We start from the raw sequence: 14,849 nt of genomic DNA, 5'->3' as shown, positions 1-14,849 counted from the left end.
ACCAAACCAAAGATTAGAGTCTCTTCTTTCATCAGGAAAAAAAGTATATTTCTATCTGTTTCCGTTTTGCAGCAATTTGCATTAGAATATAGCGAAGTTTCATCGTTATTCACAAATCTGTTAAGAATTGTGAGTAATTGAGTTTTTTTTTTTTTACATGGCCCTCGTTGATCTCTTATACTCTGCTGCCATCTCCTGGCCGTTTGTGCAATAACTACCATTTCTTCAACCGTTCTTTGCAGTCGAGAGGCTGCATCAAAGCCTTCTGTATGCTCTAGCATTAAAAAAAATAAAACCCATAAAAACGTATAAATACGTCTTTGGGACACCTAAAACATTTAAAATAGAACGGATTTATACGTTTTGGGAAGCAAATGAGTTAAAAAAAAAAGATTTTCTGTAACAATCTGCACTTGACAGTCATTCAACATGAATGGTTTCATGAATGGTGACCGTTTGACCCTAGAAGAGATTATTATCGTTAATCCCATGTGAAAAATTGTCTCCAAATCCGATTGGATTATGGATTTCACTGAATTCACTTATTGCATCATATCACACTATGCAAACATGCCCCCCGGTGGCTGTGAGCCGAATTGTGATGACATCAATTCACAAATAAAAAAATTGGTTGTTTTTATTGTCAAGAAAAATTCACTTCTTTGAATAAAGGTGCAATGTGTAGTTTAAAAAGGTAATATTCAAGATTTTTTTTACATCGTGCATGCTCCACTATTGCCAAAATAAGTATGAAAAGCCTTTATAGTAGCGTGTGCGGACCCTCAAACGCCACAGTTTCTTTGGGGAGGGGAGGGGCGGAGTTTTTCTTACCTCATTTGAAGTCATGTCTTTGTGTGTCCACTGTGGCTGTCGCTTTAAGAACGTGCACATACTCGCACGCGCACCATGAACGAGCCTGACAAAGATGCTGCAGTTACGCTTTGGGGCCACAGGTGGCAGTTGCGATTAAAAAAGTGACAAACTGAACAAAGATCCTTTAGAGTTAGATTTTAGGGTGAAACTGGCGTTTTGTTCTCTTTGATTATTTGCCACTTTTTCATAATCGCATGCCGTTAGCAATGTTTGAGATTGGCGCATGTGCGTTAGCGAGGGGCGTGGCTTTAGTCAGGTTGCATTCAAATCTAGCTGACGGTTTTAAAACTGCAAACTCCCCTTTAATGCTTGAATCAAACATTTCTTCATTAATCAGTGTTAAAAAAAAAAAAAAACGCTCACACGAGTTCTTCGGTAAGACATCAAAGGCGTCCAAGTAATAACACAAACAAGTTGGAGAAGAAAAGTGAAGCAATAATGAGCGCTTTCAAGCGGCGTCCGCGTCCGTCACCTCTTCCTGGAATAGTGCGCTATATATACGCGAGAGTTAATTGGCAAATAAGCGCACACGACGGCCGCCAGTCACCTCGGATCTTCGTGCGCACGACGACTAATTTTATCTCCGTCGGCGCGGGCGGCCTCTGATGAAACGGCGTGAAAGCGGCACGCCTCCAAATAAGCCGCTGAGATCTGACATGTTTGCGCAGCACAAAAAAGAAAGAAAAAAAAAAAGCCCGTCTTTTAAGTGGGAGCTGACTCCAGATGATCTTAAATGTACTTACGGTCGGTGATTCCCAACCACTGTGCCGTAACAGATCATTAGGTTTGCGCAGGAAATGGTCCCATTTTGCTTTGTGGGTCTGAAAATGATTTTCTACTCACTGAGGCCCGACCGATGAATCGTTTGCTAATCCGACCGCTTGATGATGAAGTGATGCCTCTACCAGGGAAAATACAATTGACTCTTTATAGTGTTTGCGTGTGTGTAACATTTCTGCTTACTGGTGTGCCGTGAGACTTTTTTTTTTTTGCAGGATGTAAAATATGTGATAATAAAAGTTGCGAAACACCACATGAAGTCTGAAATGTAGCTTTTGATTTTCACCATTTCCTCTCCTGACCTCCATAAAGCGAGCAAAGTAATGTCTCAATCAGCCCCTCCCAACCCACTAATAAATGATCCTAATCCTCAAATGGACTTTGCCCCCCCCATCCTCCAATTGGAGATGTTCCGATCTCCTTCCTGACGGCCACTCGACATTTTTTAAAGAGCCTTTGCAAAATGAGACGGAGGATGAGAGAGTGAGAGCAAACACTTGACCTTGAGAGTCGTCTGACTAATATTCAGAAGATTACTGTAGCGACTGATTACAGCAATGACAAAACCTCCGTATTTATCTCAAATGGAGAAATCTACACAGCTGTCGTTGATTTTCTTCACGAAGGCGTCAAAGTGACATTTAGTTGTTATTTTGATTCATTTAAGACTTGAAAAGTGAATATCGATGGAGATTGGTTTCGATACGATGCACAAGTTTGAAGAGAATTGCTGAAAATGAAATGCTTTTCATTTAGAGTGCCTCGTCGTTGCCTGTGATTTTGCGCACGTCCCAAAGAGAAGGCGAACGTTGTTTCTTTAAGCCCAAATTGTAGACTTTTTTTTTTTTTTTTGCATTACACGGTCATGGCTGTTTGAGAGTGTTTTGTTGTCCACCATAAGCGCATGCACCACACAAGGAGGGATTTTTTTTTTGTAATCAGCCGCTGGAGTTTTTCTAGGCGGTTGCATTTTGGTGGCTTATGTGTTGGTGTAAGAAAGATGAAGTAGCATCCACTTTTCTAGGTGGCAATCGAGGTATTTGACAGTAGAGAGGGGCGTGGCTTCAGTGCATTTAGTGGACACACCCACAGCGATTTTCAAGCCTTATTTTATTTACTTGGTCTTTTCTTTTTTTTTAAGCATTCAAAAATTGTAAAGGTGGTCAACAACACATGCAAATGTACAAGACACTTTTATTTTCACTTTTGATTGAAGGCGTCAACGCCACATTAAGTGGACCTCCACGAGGCAGGTGGCTTTCCTATTTGGATTCATTAGAATCGGAGTTAGCAAGCATGGCTGCTTTTAGAATGGTGCGACTTAATTGTGTGATCTTAATGAACGTCTCGTCCTCAGCGCAAGTGTTGATGAGTTTTCTCAGTTTGAAAAGCGCCTGCAGCGTCAACCTGACTTGACTCATCAGCCAAAACTTTGAGCAGGAAAGACGCATCCAAATGGTGTGTGCGCACCATGGGATTGTTTCGTACCTTTTCCCAACGTCGGACAGCCTGGCGCAAACGTTACCGCGGCAACGTCTGCCCCGGCCAACTCAAATCGTGTCGCGCTCGCTTTCTCCGTGTTGCAAGTCGAGATCAGCTTCTTTTTTTTAACACACAAATCTTGATTTTTACGCCATTTTTCCCACTTTGCCAATAGAACAAGCAGTTGACAATTTTTTCCTTGATGCCAAATGGGCTTGGAAACAGTTTTTTTTACAGCAAGGTTTTTTTTTTTTTTTTTTTTTTGGGAAATTGGAAAAATAACAACCATAAGCAAGTGTGTGTGTGCGTGCATGCGTGTTTGAGTGTGTGTGTGTGTGTGTGTGTTTGTGTGTGTGTGTGCGCGCGTGTGTGTGCGCGCGTGTGTGTGAGATTGTCGCTATGTTGATGTGTAGTTCCAAAAATATATATATATACGTTCCTTTTTAAATATTACTATTCTCCCAAAGACGTAGTTATACGTAAAAAAAATAAAAAATAAAAATAATAATAATAATAATAAAAAATAAATAAATAAATAAATAATATATATATACACACACATGTATTTATTTATTTTTTTAAGCTAGAGCATACAGAAGGCTTTGAAGCAGCCTCTGAACTGAAGAGAATGCTTGAAGCAATGGTAGTTATTACAAAAAAGGACAGCAGGTGGCAGCAGAGTAGACGAGATCAACCAGGGCCATGTTGAAAAAAAGCCCATTTCCTCAGTTTTAAATAGATTTGTGAATAATGATGAAACTTAGCTATATTCTAATGCTAATTGCTGCTAAACGATAACAGATAGAAATATAAAAAATGATGAAAGAAGAGACTCTAATCTTTCTTTTGGTAAGTTCCGTGTTCATATAGCAATAGAACACATTATTCTGTGGGCCTTGCAAAATCCGTCAAAATCCAGTAAAACAGCCGGGAGCGAAGGGGGCTGCTTCACTGAAAATGGCTGCGAGTGAATGAGTTAATAGTACAGATGTGTGTATATGTGCGTGTAGTTGTTCATACTGGATATGTTTGTGTAGTTGTGTCAAATGTGTAGAATGTACTTGTTGTTGCCATTAATGTGTGTGTGTGTGTGTGTGTGTGTGTGTGTGTGTGTGTGTGTGTGTGTGTGTGTGTGTGTGTGTGTGTGTGTGTGCGCGTGCCTTGAACTCACCCAAACAACTTGGCTCTTCGCTCCATAAATGAGATACGAGCTCATTCTTTTTGAGGGTGTGTTTTTTTTTTTGTCCTTAAAGTGTGTGTGTGTGTGTGTGCGTGTGACGTGATGATGCATGTGTGGGGCGAGAACTCTTTGGATGTGTGAAACATCAGCCATGACTGAGGAGCCATCTGCTGCCCACAGCCACGTGTGGGTGTGTGCGTGCGTGCGCACGCGCGCGCATGTGTGCGTGTCCTCCCTTGACACAGCGCGAGCGTTTGGCTGAACCATCCATCGTATTTATTATGTTGTGATATGGAACATGAAGACTTTTCCGACGCGGGCCCTCAGGAGGAAGCGCGTGAGGCGTGTTTACACGTCAACGCGTTACGGCTTCTTCTTCCTTTTCAGACGTCCACTTTTTGGAAGTTTCCAGGGTAACGCAAGCTCGCTCGCTATCAGTCGTAGCCCAAACCGGCGCGGGCCGACGCTGCCTAAGAGCTTTTCGAGCAGACCTCACACAAATTCAAAGTGTCTTTAGGCTTTATTAGTGCTATAAGTCGTCTTGATCCTGGGAGTGTAAATCTTGTGGCGACACGGGCGGAAAGCTCTTTTTTTCCTTCAACGTAAACCGATTTTCAAAATGTGAGATGAAAGCAAAAGTGTGTTGTTACTGCTCTTCCAGTGGAGATCCAAACTCAAACTCAAAAATATTTGCCATCGTGAATATTCAACAGCTTTATGAGTTCCGATTATCGACCTAACTGATCTTTGAGCAGGAAAATAGAACCCTCCTAACTCATACACTCGCAGCCATTTTGACTGAAGCAACCCCCATCGCTCCCGGCTGTTTTACTGGATTTTGATTGATTTTGCAAGGCCCACAGAATATTGTGTTTCATTGCTATAAAAACATGAAACTTATATAGTATATTTCTATCTGTTTTGCAGCAATTCGCATTAGAATATAGCTTCGTCATTATTCACAAACCTGTTTGCAACATGACACTGGTTGATCTCTTATACTCTGCTGCCACCTGTTTGCTGTTTTTTTGTTTTACTACCATTGCTTCAATCATTCTCTTCAGTTGAGAGGCTGCATCAAAGCCGTCTGTATGCTCTAGCATTTAAAAAACAAACAAACAAACGTATAAATATGTCTTTGGGACACTAAAACATGAGTTAACAAAACATGAGTTAAAAAGCACCACACCACAAAACTCACCATCAATTTGCTGAATCCGTGCTGCAATTTTGCCCGTTTGGCAGCCGCGATCTTACATTTGTTTGCATGTGCAATCCATTTTGCAGCCGTTTTTGCATCAAGTCTTTTGAAGGCTATCGCTGTTGCTGCGTCACGGTCCCGATGGAGAAGCAAAAAAAAACAACAACAAAAAAACTGGAGCGAGTATATTGCCTGCGTGGGCAGTTTAGCAGTGAGCGGAGGTGCCAAAATGTGAAGGAGCTCAGCAGTCGCCAGCCCAACGACACATACGACCTGTTTTGTTTGTTTTGTTTTGAATTCTTCCTGGATTTGTTGCAAATAGCAAAATCCATTTGGATTGCATCAAGTTGAGACTCGTGCAAGAAGCGCAGGCAGTTATGCGGAAATACAAATTCTGTAGTTCTTTGGCTTTTCCTGCAGCTAAATATATGATCATTGCTTGAATTCTGTGTTGTGGATCACAAAATGTTAGCTTTCGCGTATTGTGCTCTCAGTTCGCTTAATCGTACGCGTTTTGGCCTCTGACTTTATTGGGTACGTTTGGTCGAAGGATGTTTGCATTTGTTGTTAATCCCGCACTCTTGCAACTTTTAAGTACACAACAATTTTGCGCTACGTTCTATAAACATAAAATTCGAATAGCTTCTATTTTTAGAGTCAACTTTTGAACAAGACATGCCGTGTCATCAATCCCACTAATCACTTTCAGTAAACAAAGCGTTTGATTGGCTGAGAGTGGTCACGTGGTCACACAAAGGGCTGGCGAAGCACTGAACAGCTGCGTATGCAGTCTGTGACCTTCTGGCTTGGACACAGATCGGGACTTGTTCCAGGTCCGGACTATGATCCACCATTTCAAGATGTTTTGATATTTAGAATCCTGACGTGTGCATCTAACCAGCATCTGGAGTATTTACAGTACTTTTTTTTTTTTTTTAAATCACGGTATTCAGATTAATATTGCATTTGCGGAATAATAATCAAGCAGATGAATCCATCCATTTTCATCCATATCAGCGGCGTTGCCAGTTTAGCCTCATATCGCCCTCTGCTGTTGACTACAATTGACATCAAAGTGCCCTCGGACTCACATTGCGACTATCACGGCTCACCAGTTTTTGTTGGGTCTGGTGTCGGGACTTTTGCAATGCGAGCCCGAGGGCACGTTGACGTCAATTTGGGAATGTCGTAATGAAACTAGTGGGGCCATATTGAACATGCTATTGCAAAATGTACGGAATTGACGACTCCATAATGATATTTAGACCTTGATATTGACTTATCACTTCTGGCTTGAGAAGATGGCAGAGCGGTTTGCAGCAGCAGATGAGTGTGCTAAATTAAATTAGTCCCTCACCTTAATTGATTTGAAATGGCTTCTATTTCTGAAGACGCAGCTTTGGTCAGTGAGGGAGAACCAATACAGCGGATGACGCCGGGTTCAAGCAGGATTCCAAACAACTTTTTGTATAACTCTTTGACTGCCAGACGTTTTCAGAAAAGGGATGCCGTGGGTGCCAGCCGATTTAAGCATTTTGACTGATCTTTCAAGGTCCACAGAAAATTATGTGTTTGGACTATGGAAACACACATACTACCAAATGAAAGATTGGACTCTCATCTTTCATCAGAAAAAAAAGTTTGTTTCTACCTTATTCCGTCTTTCAGTAATCAACAATAGAATATGGTTAGTTTCACCTCTGTTTTGAAACAAACGTCTTTTAACGTCTTTGGCACTCCTCCATAGGATTTTACTAAACGTTATTTAACGTTTTTGGCAGTCAAAGAGATAATTATTCCACTACAGACAAACGATTATTCGCATCCACCCGTCCGTTCTCGATGCTGCTTCTACTTGTCGAAGTTGCGCGTGTGCTGGCAAGTCACTGCAAGTTCCCACCAAGAAGAAGCCACTGCTTCCCTTTTAGGCCAAATTGTGCAAATGTTACCTGGCTGCCCTAATGACAAGAACACACCTGGGATTGACTCCAGCGCAGGCCTTGGATGACTTTGATTGGAAGAAATCATTGATAACAACACGCCCCCGCACCACAAAATCATCACAAACATCCCATAATCAGGCCCTGGTTGACTCGGATTGTAAGAGTGGGAAAATGCTCCAATTAGGCCCAATTATCATTATGTGTGTATCGCTGCTTAAAAGTAAGCCGCCAATCTATTGTCTGCTCGCAATTGTACTTTTTATGCTGTTTGTTTGCGCTCGTTAAAAATGCATGACAACTTCAAATAAAGCCTAAATGTAAGATATTGCACTCGCGCCAATACAATTAGAGGCGGAGACGCATTTGCTGAGCACGTGTGCCGTTAGCGGGCAAGCATCTGAAAGCTGCCGCTCGTTAACTTACAATGCAGGCGGATTTAATTATGTTGCAATCAGACGGCCATTTTTTCTTGGTCTCTCGCTGCCGCCGCTGCCGGGAGTCACCGGGAAGATGGCGTGGCACGTGGAAAACAACCGCGCGCACGCCCGACAAACTGGTGGAGATGGGGAAAAAAGCGTCACGGGTGCAAACGCTCGCTAGGATGGGTTGTTATCGCACTTTTCATTAGGATGGCAAAAGTATGGCTGGCGAGCCTCAAATGGATCACGCCACTCTTCAGTCCGGCCCACCCAGCATTTATATTATCAACAATCCTGCTATACAATCATTTTTCATCAAACATTTTCTCCCATAGTCATGATTAGTTATATTGAATTTATTCATTTTTATTTCAAAGTTATTTCTCATTAGTACATTTAAATTCATACATTAAAAAAAAATATTTTGTGATGTAATTTATGATTTAATCATTACTACATTATTATAACTTAAAAAAACAAAACAAATTAGCCTTAATTACGTTAATTTTACGTGTACGTTGAGAAAATGTTATTTATTTTAGTAAACATTGGCAATTTGGTTATTAGTAAATTAACAAGAACAAAATAAAATTAAAAAAATTTGCTAATGTATTATTTGATTGTTACGGTAAAAGATTTGACATATATATTTAACCTGTTTATTTTATTAAAACATTTGGTGATTTAGTTAGTGAATCACTTGTTCATTTGTCTTTTAAAATACAGTAAAATGTATGATCAAAAATGGGAATTGATCATTTTAGTATTAAAATAAATAAATTTACATGTACATATTTTACTCAGTGATTAGTGAATTAATTAGCATTAAATTGTAAATTAATGTACGTTAATTATTTTATTTAGATAAAGAACTTTACATCTACATTTTATTAGTTTGATTAAATATTAATATTTTTCCTCACCTCACCTACAAAATGCGATGGTCCGGGTTTTACTTTGTCGCTTTACCTCCTCCAATCAACATGCTTGTGAATTCCTCACGAGGTGCAAATGAGAAAATGTTTGCCCTGCAAACCTGCCCCAGGTCATATTTTGCATTATTTCACCTTCCAAACACACACAAATGCGACCTACAAACTCCTTCCGAGGGCCGTCGTGGCCCTTTAAGAAGAACAAACACCCCCCCTGGCACCCCCCACCCCCCCTCCCTCCAGAGGATGATTTTCCCTCCTAAGATGTTCTTAATGAGTTGTGGAGTGCCGCATGCTAAAGTATATATTTATGTAGCTACTCCATCGCCATGGCAACTGGGACTCGCGAGTTGACGGAATTGAGGGGGCGTCATTGCGACTCGGGTGAACCCTGCCAACGAGGTGGGCGGCACGAGGAGGGGGGGCGCAGAGGGGAGGGGGATGGTCGCCAAGCGGGATGGCGACGAAGGAAATGGAAGCAGATGGCCGAGATGCAGAGTGAGGAAGTTTACCCACGCTAACGCTTGTTAGCCCGCTGCCTCGCTGCAACCCTTTTTTTTTTTTTTTTTTGTCCATTGTATCAGTGATTCCCAACTGATGCGCTGCGGAAAATGAGTCAGTTTCACTTCATTGGTCCGGAAGTGATCATGTATTTATTACAAATAGCAAAACTTTGTCCATCTGTCTAAGCAAGTGACGTTCAACTCGAGACACGCAGTCGTTCACCGTCACTCATATTTGTCAGTACATTTTTATTTTGCTCTTAAAATCCGCATGTCTTGTTTTTGTTGTTTTATAATTTGATGTCACAAAGTAAAAAGTAGTAGACGCTGTTCTACTCGACAGGTTTCTTTTCGCAAAAGCTCATTTTCGCTATATTTTGTTGGAAACTAGTGTTATTGGTGAAACCAACCCGTTTTTTAATGCAAATAACTACAAAATGATTGTGTTGGTCCTGAGTCATAATGCGGTGAAAGGGTCGACAATATGGGGGAGGACAAATTTGCATTTATATTTGGAAGACAATCACATTTATTGTCATTGCACATCCCGAGTACAGAGCAACAAAATTCGTTACTCGCTGTCCAAGAGTCTTTAAAACAATGACCAACAGAGGGAGACAAAACAGGAAGCCTGGTAGGTTGAGTGTATAAGGGAGGGGCACAGTATGGGTTTGGAAAAAAAATCTCAGCGCACATAGCGATTTAAAAATAAAAAAAGATCCGGAAGACTTGCGCATTGTAGTTTTAATATTGAAACTCTGCTTAAAGTTGCAGTGACGTACAATAATATTGGTGTTTTGAAGCGCTTTTCTTTTTTGTGGTACTACAAGTAGTTGTTTTTTTTCCCCTCCCCCATCACAGAGCCACCTGCCGGACATGTTTGCCCTCCTTGAAAGATGTATAAGAAAGTGTTATTTTGCCTTTTCTTCTCATCCGTCTCCCCTGCGGACTTTGACTACTTTTCCTTTCTCGTGGTGGTTTCATTTGATTTCCGTCGGCGTTCCTCGCTTTGCAATCACCGGGCCGCCTTTCTTCTCCATCGCCTCGTCTTCTCCTTCAATCGCCTTCTCATTCTTCTCCCCTTTGATTGCGTCCACGCTCGAGTCCTCACCGCCTGCCCTCACCTCTCCGTGATGTCTCGTCCCCCTTTCCTCACCTCCCCCCGTCCCCTCTTCACTCTCACTTTAGTGAGCAGTAAAAACAAGCATCAAATAATAATCATAAAAACAACAACTGTCCAATCATTATAAAGCCATCTCCATCTGGATCGCACGTAGCGCGAGTGAGTGTGTTGCACGCACGCACGCGCGGGAAAGGGGGGGGGGGGCAGCGAGTTGAAGAGGAAGTGAAACAGAAGGCCAACGATGCGCGCTCCACTGGAGGCGAGCGCGGCCTGTCGGCTCTCGTCATCGTGCCAAGATCACGTCCTCCCTCCCTCCCTCCCTCCCTCGCTCGCCCGCCGAAAGACGATACGCACGTCCTCAAAGGCCGCATTTACGCCGCAAGCCTCACTCGGCGCCGATATCTGATTTCAGTTCCGTGTTCACTTCAAGTGACATGTATGACAGACGCCCCATTTGCATGTAAATAACTTTACGAGTCTAAAAAAACAACAACAATTAAATTAAGTAAATGATAAGTTTAGTAGGTCTTGACTGACTTGTTGATTTACATGAAATGAGTCAGCAAATATTTAACTTGCCTCCAATTGACCATATTCTGTGTTCGAAAAACCTGGACTAGGGATGACAATCTTCGACTTTCTCGCGTTTTGATTCAATTCAGATTTTTTGGTCTGAGATTGGATTCACAATTGATTGAAAATCATTTGATCGATTGAATGATTTCGGCGTCAATCTATAAATGTGCAAAGAATCGTCATGATCTACTTCAGTCTGTTTGGCAAGACGGAATGACAAATGGAGACATCAGGGATGTGATTTTTCCGCTAATTCGCGGAATTCCGCTTTTTTTTATCTCCCCCAAAAAAAAAAATTCCGATTTTTTTTTTTTTTTTTTTTTGTTTTTTGTAGTTCATTGTGTATGCACATGACTCCGACAGATAACATCTTCTGCTATAACAAAGACATTTGTGGTATGCTCTAATATGAGTTACTTTTCATTTGGTCATGATACAATTATTTGTTCATGAAATTTGAACTCTTCAACATTATTTATGTGTTAACTTAGTAATCACATTAGTTAGATATGATGATATTCTCAGTGATAGTTTTTAAAAGCAAAGGCAGTCCAATGTTTTTGAATGTGACTGATTTTGAGTTGACTAAAACTGCCATTTTATATGGGATAGTTCAATATACATTGAAAATTGATGCTGTTGTTGTGTCTATTTCTTTGTCATGTGAGTGCATTGAAAGTACTTAAAAAGACCCCCGGCTAAATTTTCAGATAATTTCACTTTGGTCAAATCACATCCCTGAGACATTAAAGTGTCTTATTTTAACCGATTTTGGGACATTTTATATCCATTCAGAATCGTAGTAAATGAAAATCTTGATTCGTATGTGAATTGATTTTTTTTTTTTTTTTGCACACCTCTAATCTAAAATGTAGCAGATTTACATCACATTCAACGTCCTCACCATATTTATTGTTCTGTCCACCTCTGATGTCGCATATTTAGACCACATTTAATTTCTCTGCACTTCTGTTTTGGTTTGTTTTACACGTGTTTATTTGTGTTGTTTGTGCAGACGTTGGCTACGTAGACATCACCGATGGGCCATTTGGATGACGAGGGTCTATTTAGTATATACGATATGTGTACATACTGTACTGTATATGCCATCTGTGGTTTTACACATGTAGCAATCACATTGGCACATGTCCATCACATGTTCCATTTGTAATCAGGATTTGAGAACATATTAAGTGTGTGTGTGTGTGTGTGTGTCTTTTTTCTTTTCTTTCCTGTGTGCGTCTCGCTTGCGAGCAAAAGACATAATTGTGTCACTTGAAGCATGCGGTGTGAATGCAGCCGATCACTTTTGCACGCTGGCTGGCAACGGAACGCTCCCAATCCACGGGGGCCTCCATTGTTGGAGGAAACCACAGTGCACAATATCACGTCCAATAAAAGACGTGATTGCTTCTCTTGTGATAGGACAGAACAGAACAGGCCTTTATTTGAAAGGGGAAATCCCCGTTGGACAGCAGCAAGAACCAAAAAATGTTTTTGTCCAGAATATTTACTTTTACTTTGTCTTTTGTTTTGTTTTTTTGCCTTACGTATCCATGGCTTGTATCGGCAGCCTCAATGAGTACACGATACCTTGAAATAAGGCCAGAATCGTCCCGATACTGATACCTGGTATCACTACTCATCCATCCCTATTCCCTAATATAAAGTCTAAATACTATTTACTGTATAAACAAATATGAGCGGCAGTTGTACATGAATAAATCGTGTCGAGACGATTTGTAGAGAAAAGAACATGAGCAGCAGCAGCGATGCTAGTCAGCGCCGTTAAATGGCGACATTTTGCCCTTTGCTGTCCTTGCCGCTATAAAAATGTCTCAGCGACAGGTTGTTGCGCTGCAATGGTCACGGGATGTTTGTTTTGAACCAGCAGACGCATTAAGACACGTTAGCGGACAACAGCTGCTGACTAACGGCCAAAACTTTAGGTACACCATCTCACGGCGTCCATTACGACACGTTGGATGTGTTTTCGCCTCTCGAGGCTACTTTGCGCTTCGCAAGCGATTACGGGAAAGGTCGTGTCAATATTGGACAAAAGCAATCATGGCGCTCCACATGTGCTGCCCCCCCCCACCCCACACCCCCGTCATTTATTTAATCCTCCTGAAATGGAAAAACAAGGTTTTATTTAAACCACAACAGCTGAAGTGAGCACATGCTCTTGATATTTGGCAGCGGGTCAACGCGATGATCACATTTTCATTTACTCGCACTCAACAATGACGCTCGGGCTCGTTTTCATTCACTTCAATGTGCGAGCACTCGTCAAATGTCAAATGAATTCATGATGAAAGATCACAAATGTTGGCCTCATCGCAATCCGCGTCCACACAATGAAATTACAGCTGAGGACGTGACAGACCCAAAGTTGGATGTGATCCATTTTATTAAAACCTGGAGGTGATCTGCATTCTGTCCAGTTTCAAATATTCTTATAGAAATTTTCAATATAACAAGAGTGACAGTTTTTTTTTTTAAATAAATTTACTTTGAAAATATTTTGAGAGAGCTATTACAAGAAAAATATATTTATTTTTCTAGAAAAAGGGATTGACGTTATCTCAATTTAACCAAAAAATTAAATATGCTCGAAATTTTAAGTCTGTGTTGTAAGCATATTGTTTTAGGAGATTTAAATTGTAATTTGGCACAAAAAAAAAGGACATTTGTTTTGAAATGGGTTTGTTTTATCTCAAGAAATATTATGTGATTAGTATTTCATTTCTATTAAAAACATGTAATGAAATGAGAAATACTTTTTTTTTTTTAAGAAAAGTGGAGATTGATGTCAAACTCTAACATTACCTTTAATTAGTTAGTTAGTTAATTTTTTCATTTTGTTAATCGTTCCATATTGATGGTGTCGGTCCAAATCCTCGTACCTCCAGAATAGTCACTTTTCAGGAGGTCCCCAACTGTCATGTTTGCTCAACCATTAATGTTACATCATCAGAGAGCACGAGACGTTTTCAACACTCAGGATTGGTCCTAAATCTATTTAAATAAAAATAATACCCACACCAATATTCTAGATTTGTGGAAAAAATAATACATTGACCAAATTGTGAGCTTTTGGCCTGTCATATAGCAGTCCTAAAAAAAAAAAAAAACGATCAAAAATTTGAAGAGCCTTAGTGGCGGTATCTTTGTTTTGTTTGTTTGTAGACTAAACGCATGAAAGAATGTGCGTGCGTGCGTGCGTGCGTGCGTGCATGTCTTATCTTTGTGTCATCGTGGCCTTTGTGCTGTCTAAGGAAATGTGGATAAAAGAGGTAGACGACAAGTGCAAGTGGTGTCTGCGGGCACCAAAGGTCATGGCGGTTATCTTAGCTCGCGCTAAACACACACGCACACACAGGGCACCCGGTGGCGGTGGCGTGCACGCGGTTGTGTGTTTGCGTGAGGTGGCGTCAGCACTTCTAATGACAGCCGAGCGGCAGATAGTATTGATCGGCCTGACCCTCTCTGACCATCAATACCGATGATCACATCCAGATAAGCTTACACGCAATCAATAACGCTCTCTTTGTCTCGCGCTGTTTGCGTGTGTGTGTGTGTGTGTGTGTGTGTGTCTGGCTGACGTCACTATGACCTAACCTGTTTCAAATAAAGTGTGTGTGTGTGTGTGTGTGTGTGTGTGTGTGTGTGTGTGTGTGTGTGGCTGATGTCACTATGACCTAACCTGTTTCAAATAAAGTGTGTGTGTGTGTGTGTGTGTGTGTGTTTTGTCGGTCTGTGGTTGACTTTACTTTAACCGGACACGTTGTCCGACCTTGGGTGTGTGTGCGTGTATGTGTGTGTGTGTGTGTGTGT

At 41.1% G+C, this 14,849-nt stretch overlaps 1 protein-coding gene across 2 annotated transcripts in view; it reads left to right on the top strand.

Annotated features, from left to right (window-relative positions):
- Positions 1-14,849, top strand: part of LOC144061698 (uncharacterized) — a 46,084-nt gene that overhangs the window by 9,976 nt on the left and 21,259 nt on the right. The window lies entirely within an intron of this gene.

The sequence above is a fragment of the Vanacampus margaritifer genome, chromosome 12, assembly GCF_051991255.1.
Source record: "Vanacampus margaritifer isolate UIUO_Vmar chromosome 12, RoL_Vmar_1.0, whole genome shotgun sequence".
Lineage (NCBI taxonomy): Eukaryota > Metazoa > Chordata > Actinopteri > Syngnathiformes > Syngnathidae > Vanacampus > Vanacampus margaritifer.
The sequence above is the reverse complement of the archived record's forward strand: the minus strand, read 5'-3'. Positions and strand labels throughout refer to the sequence as shown.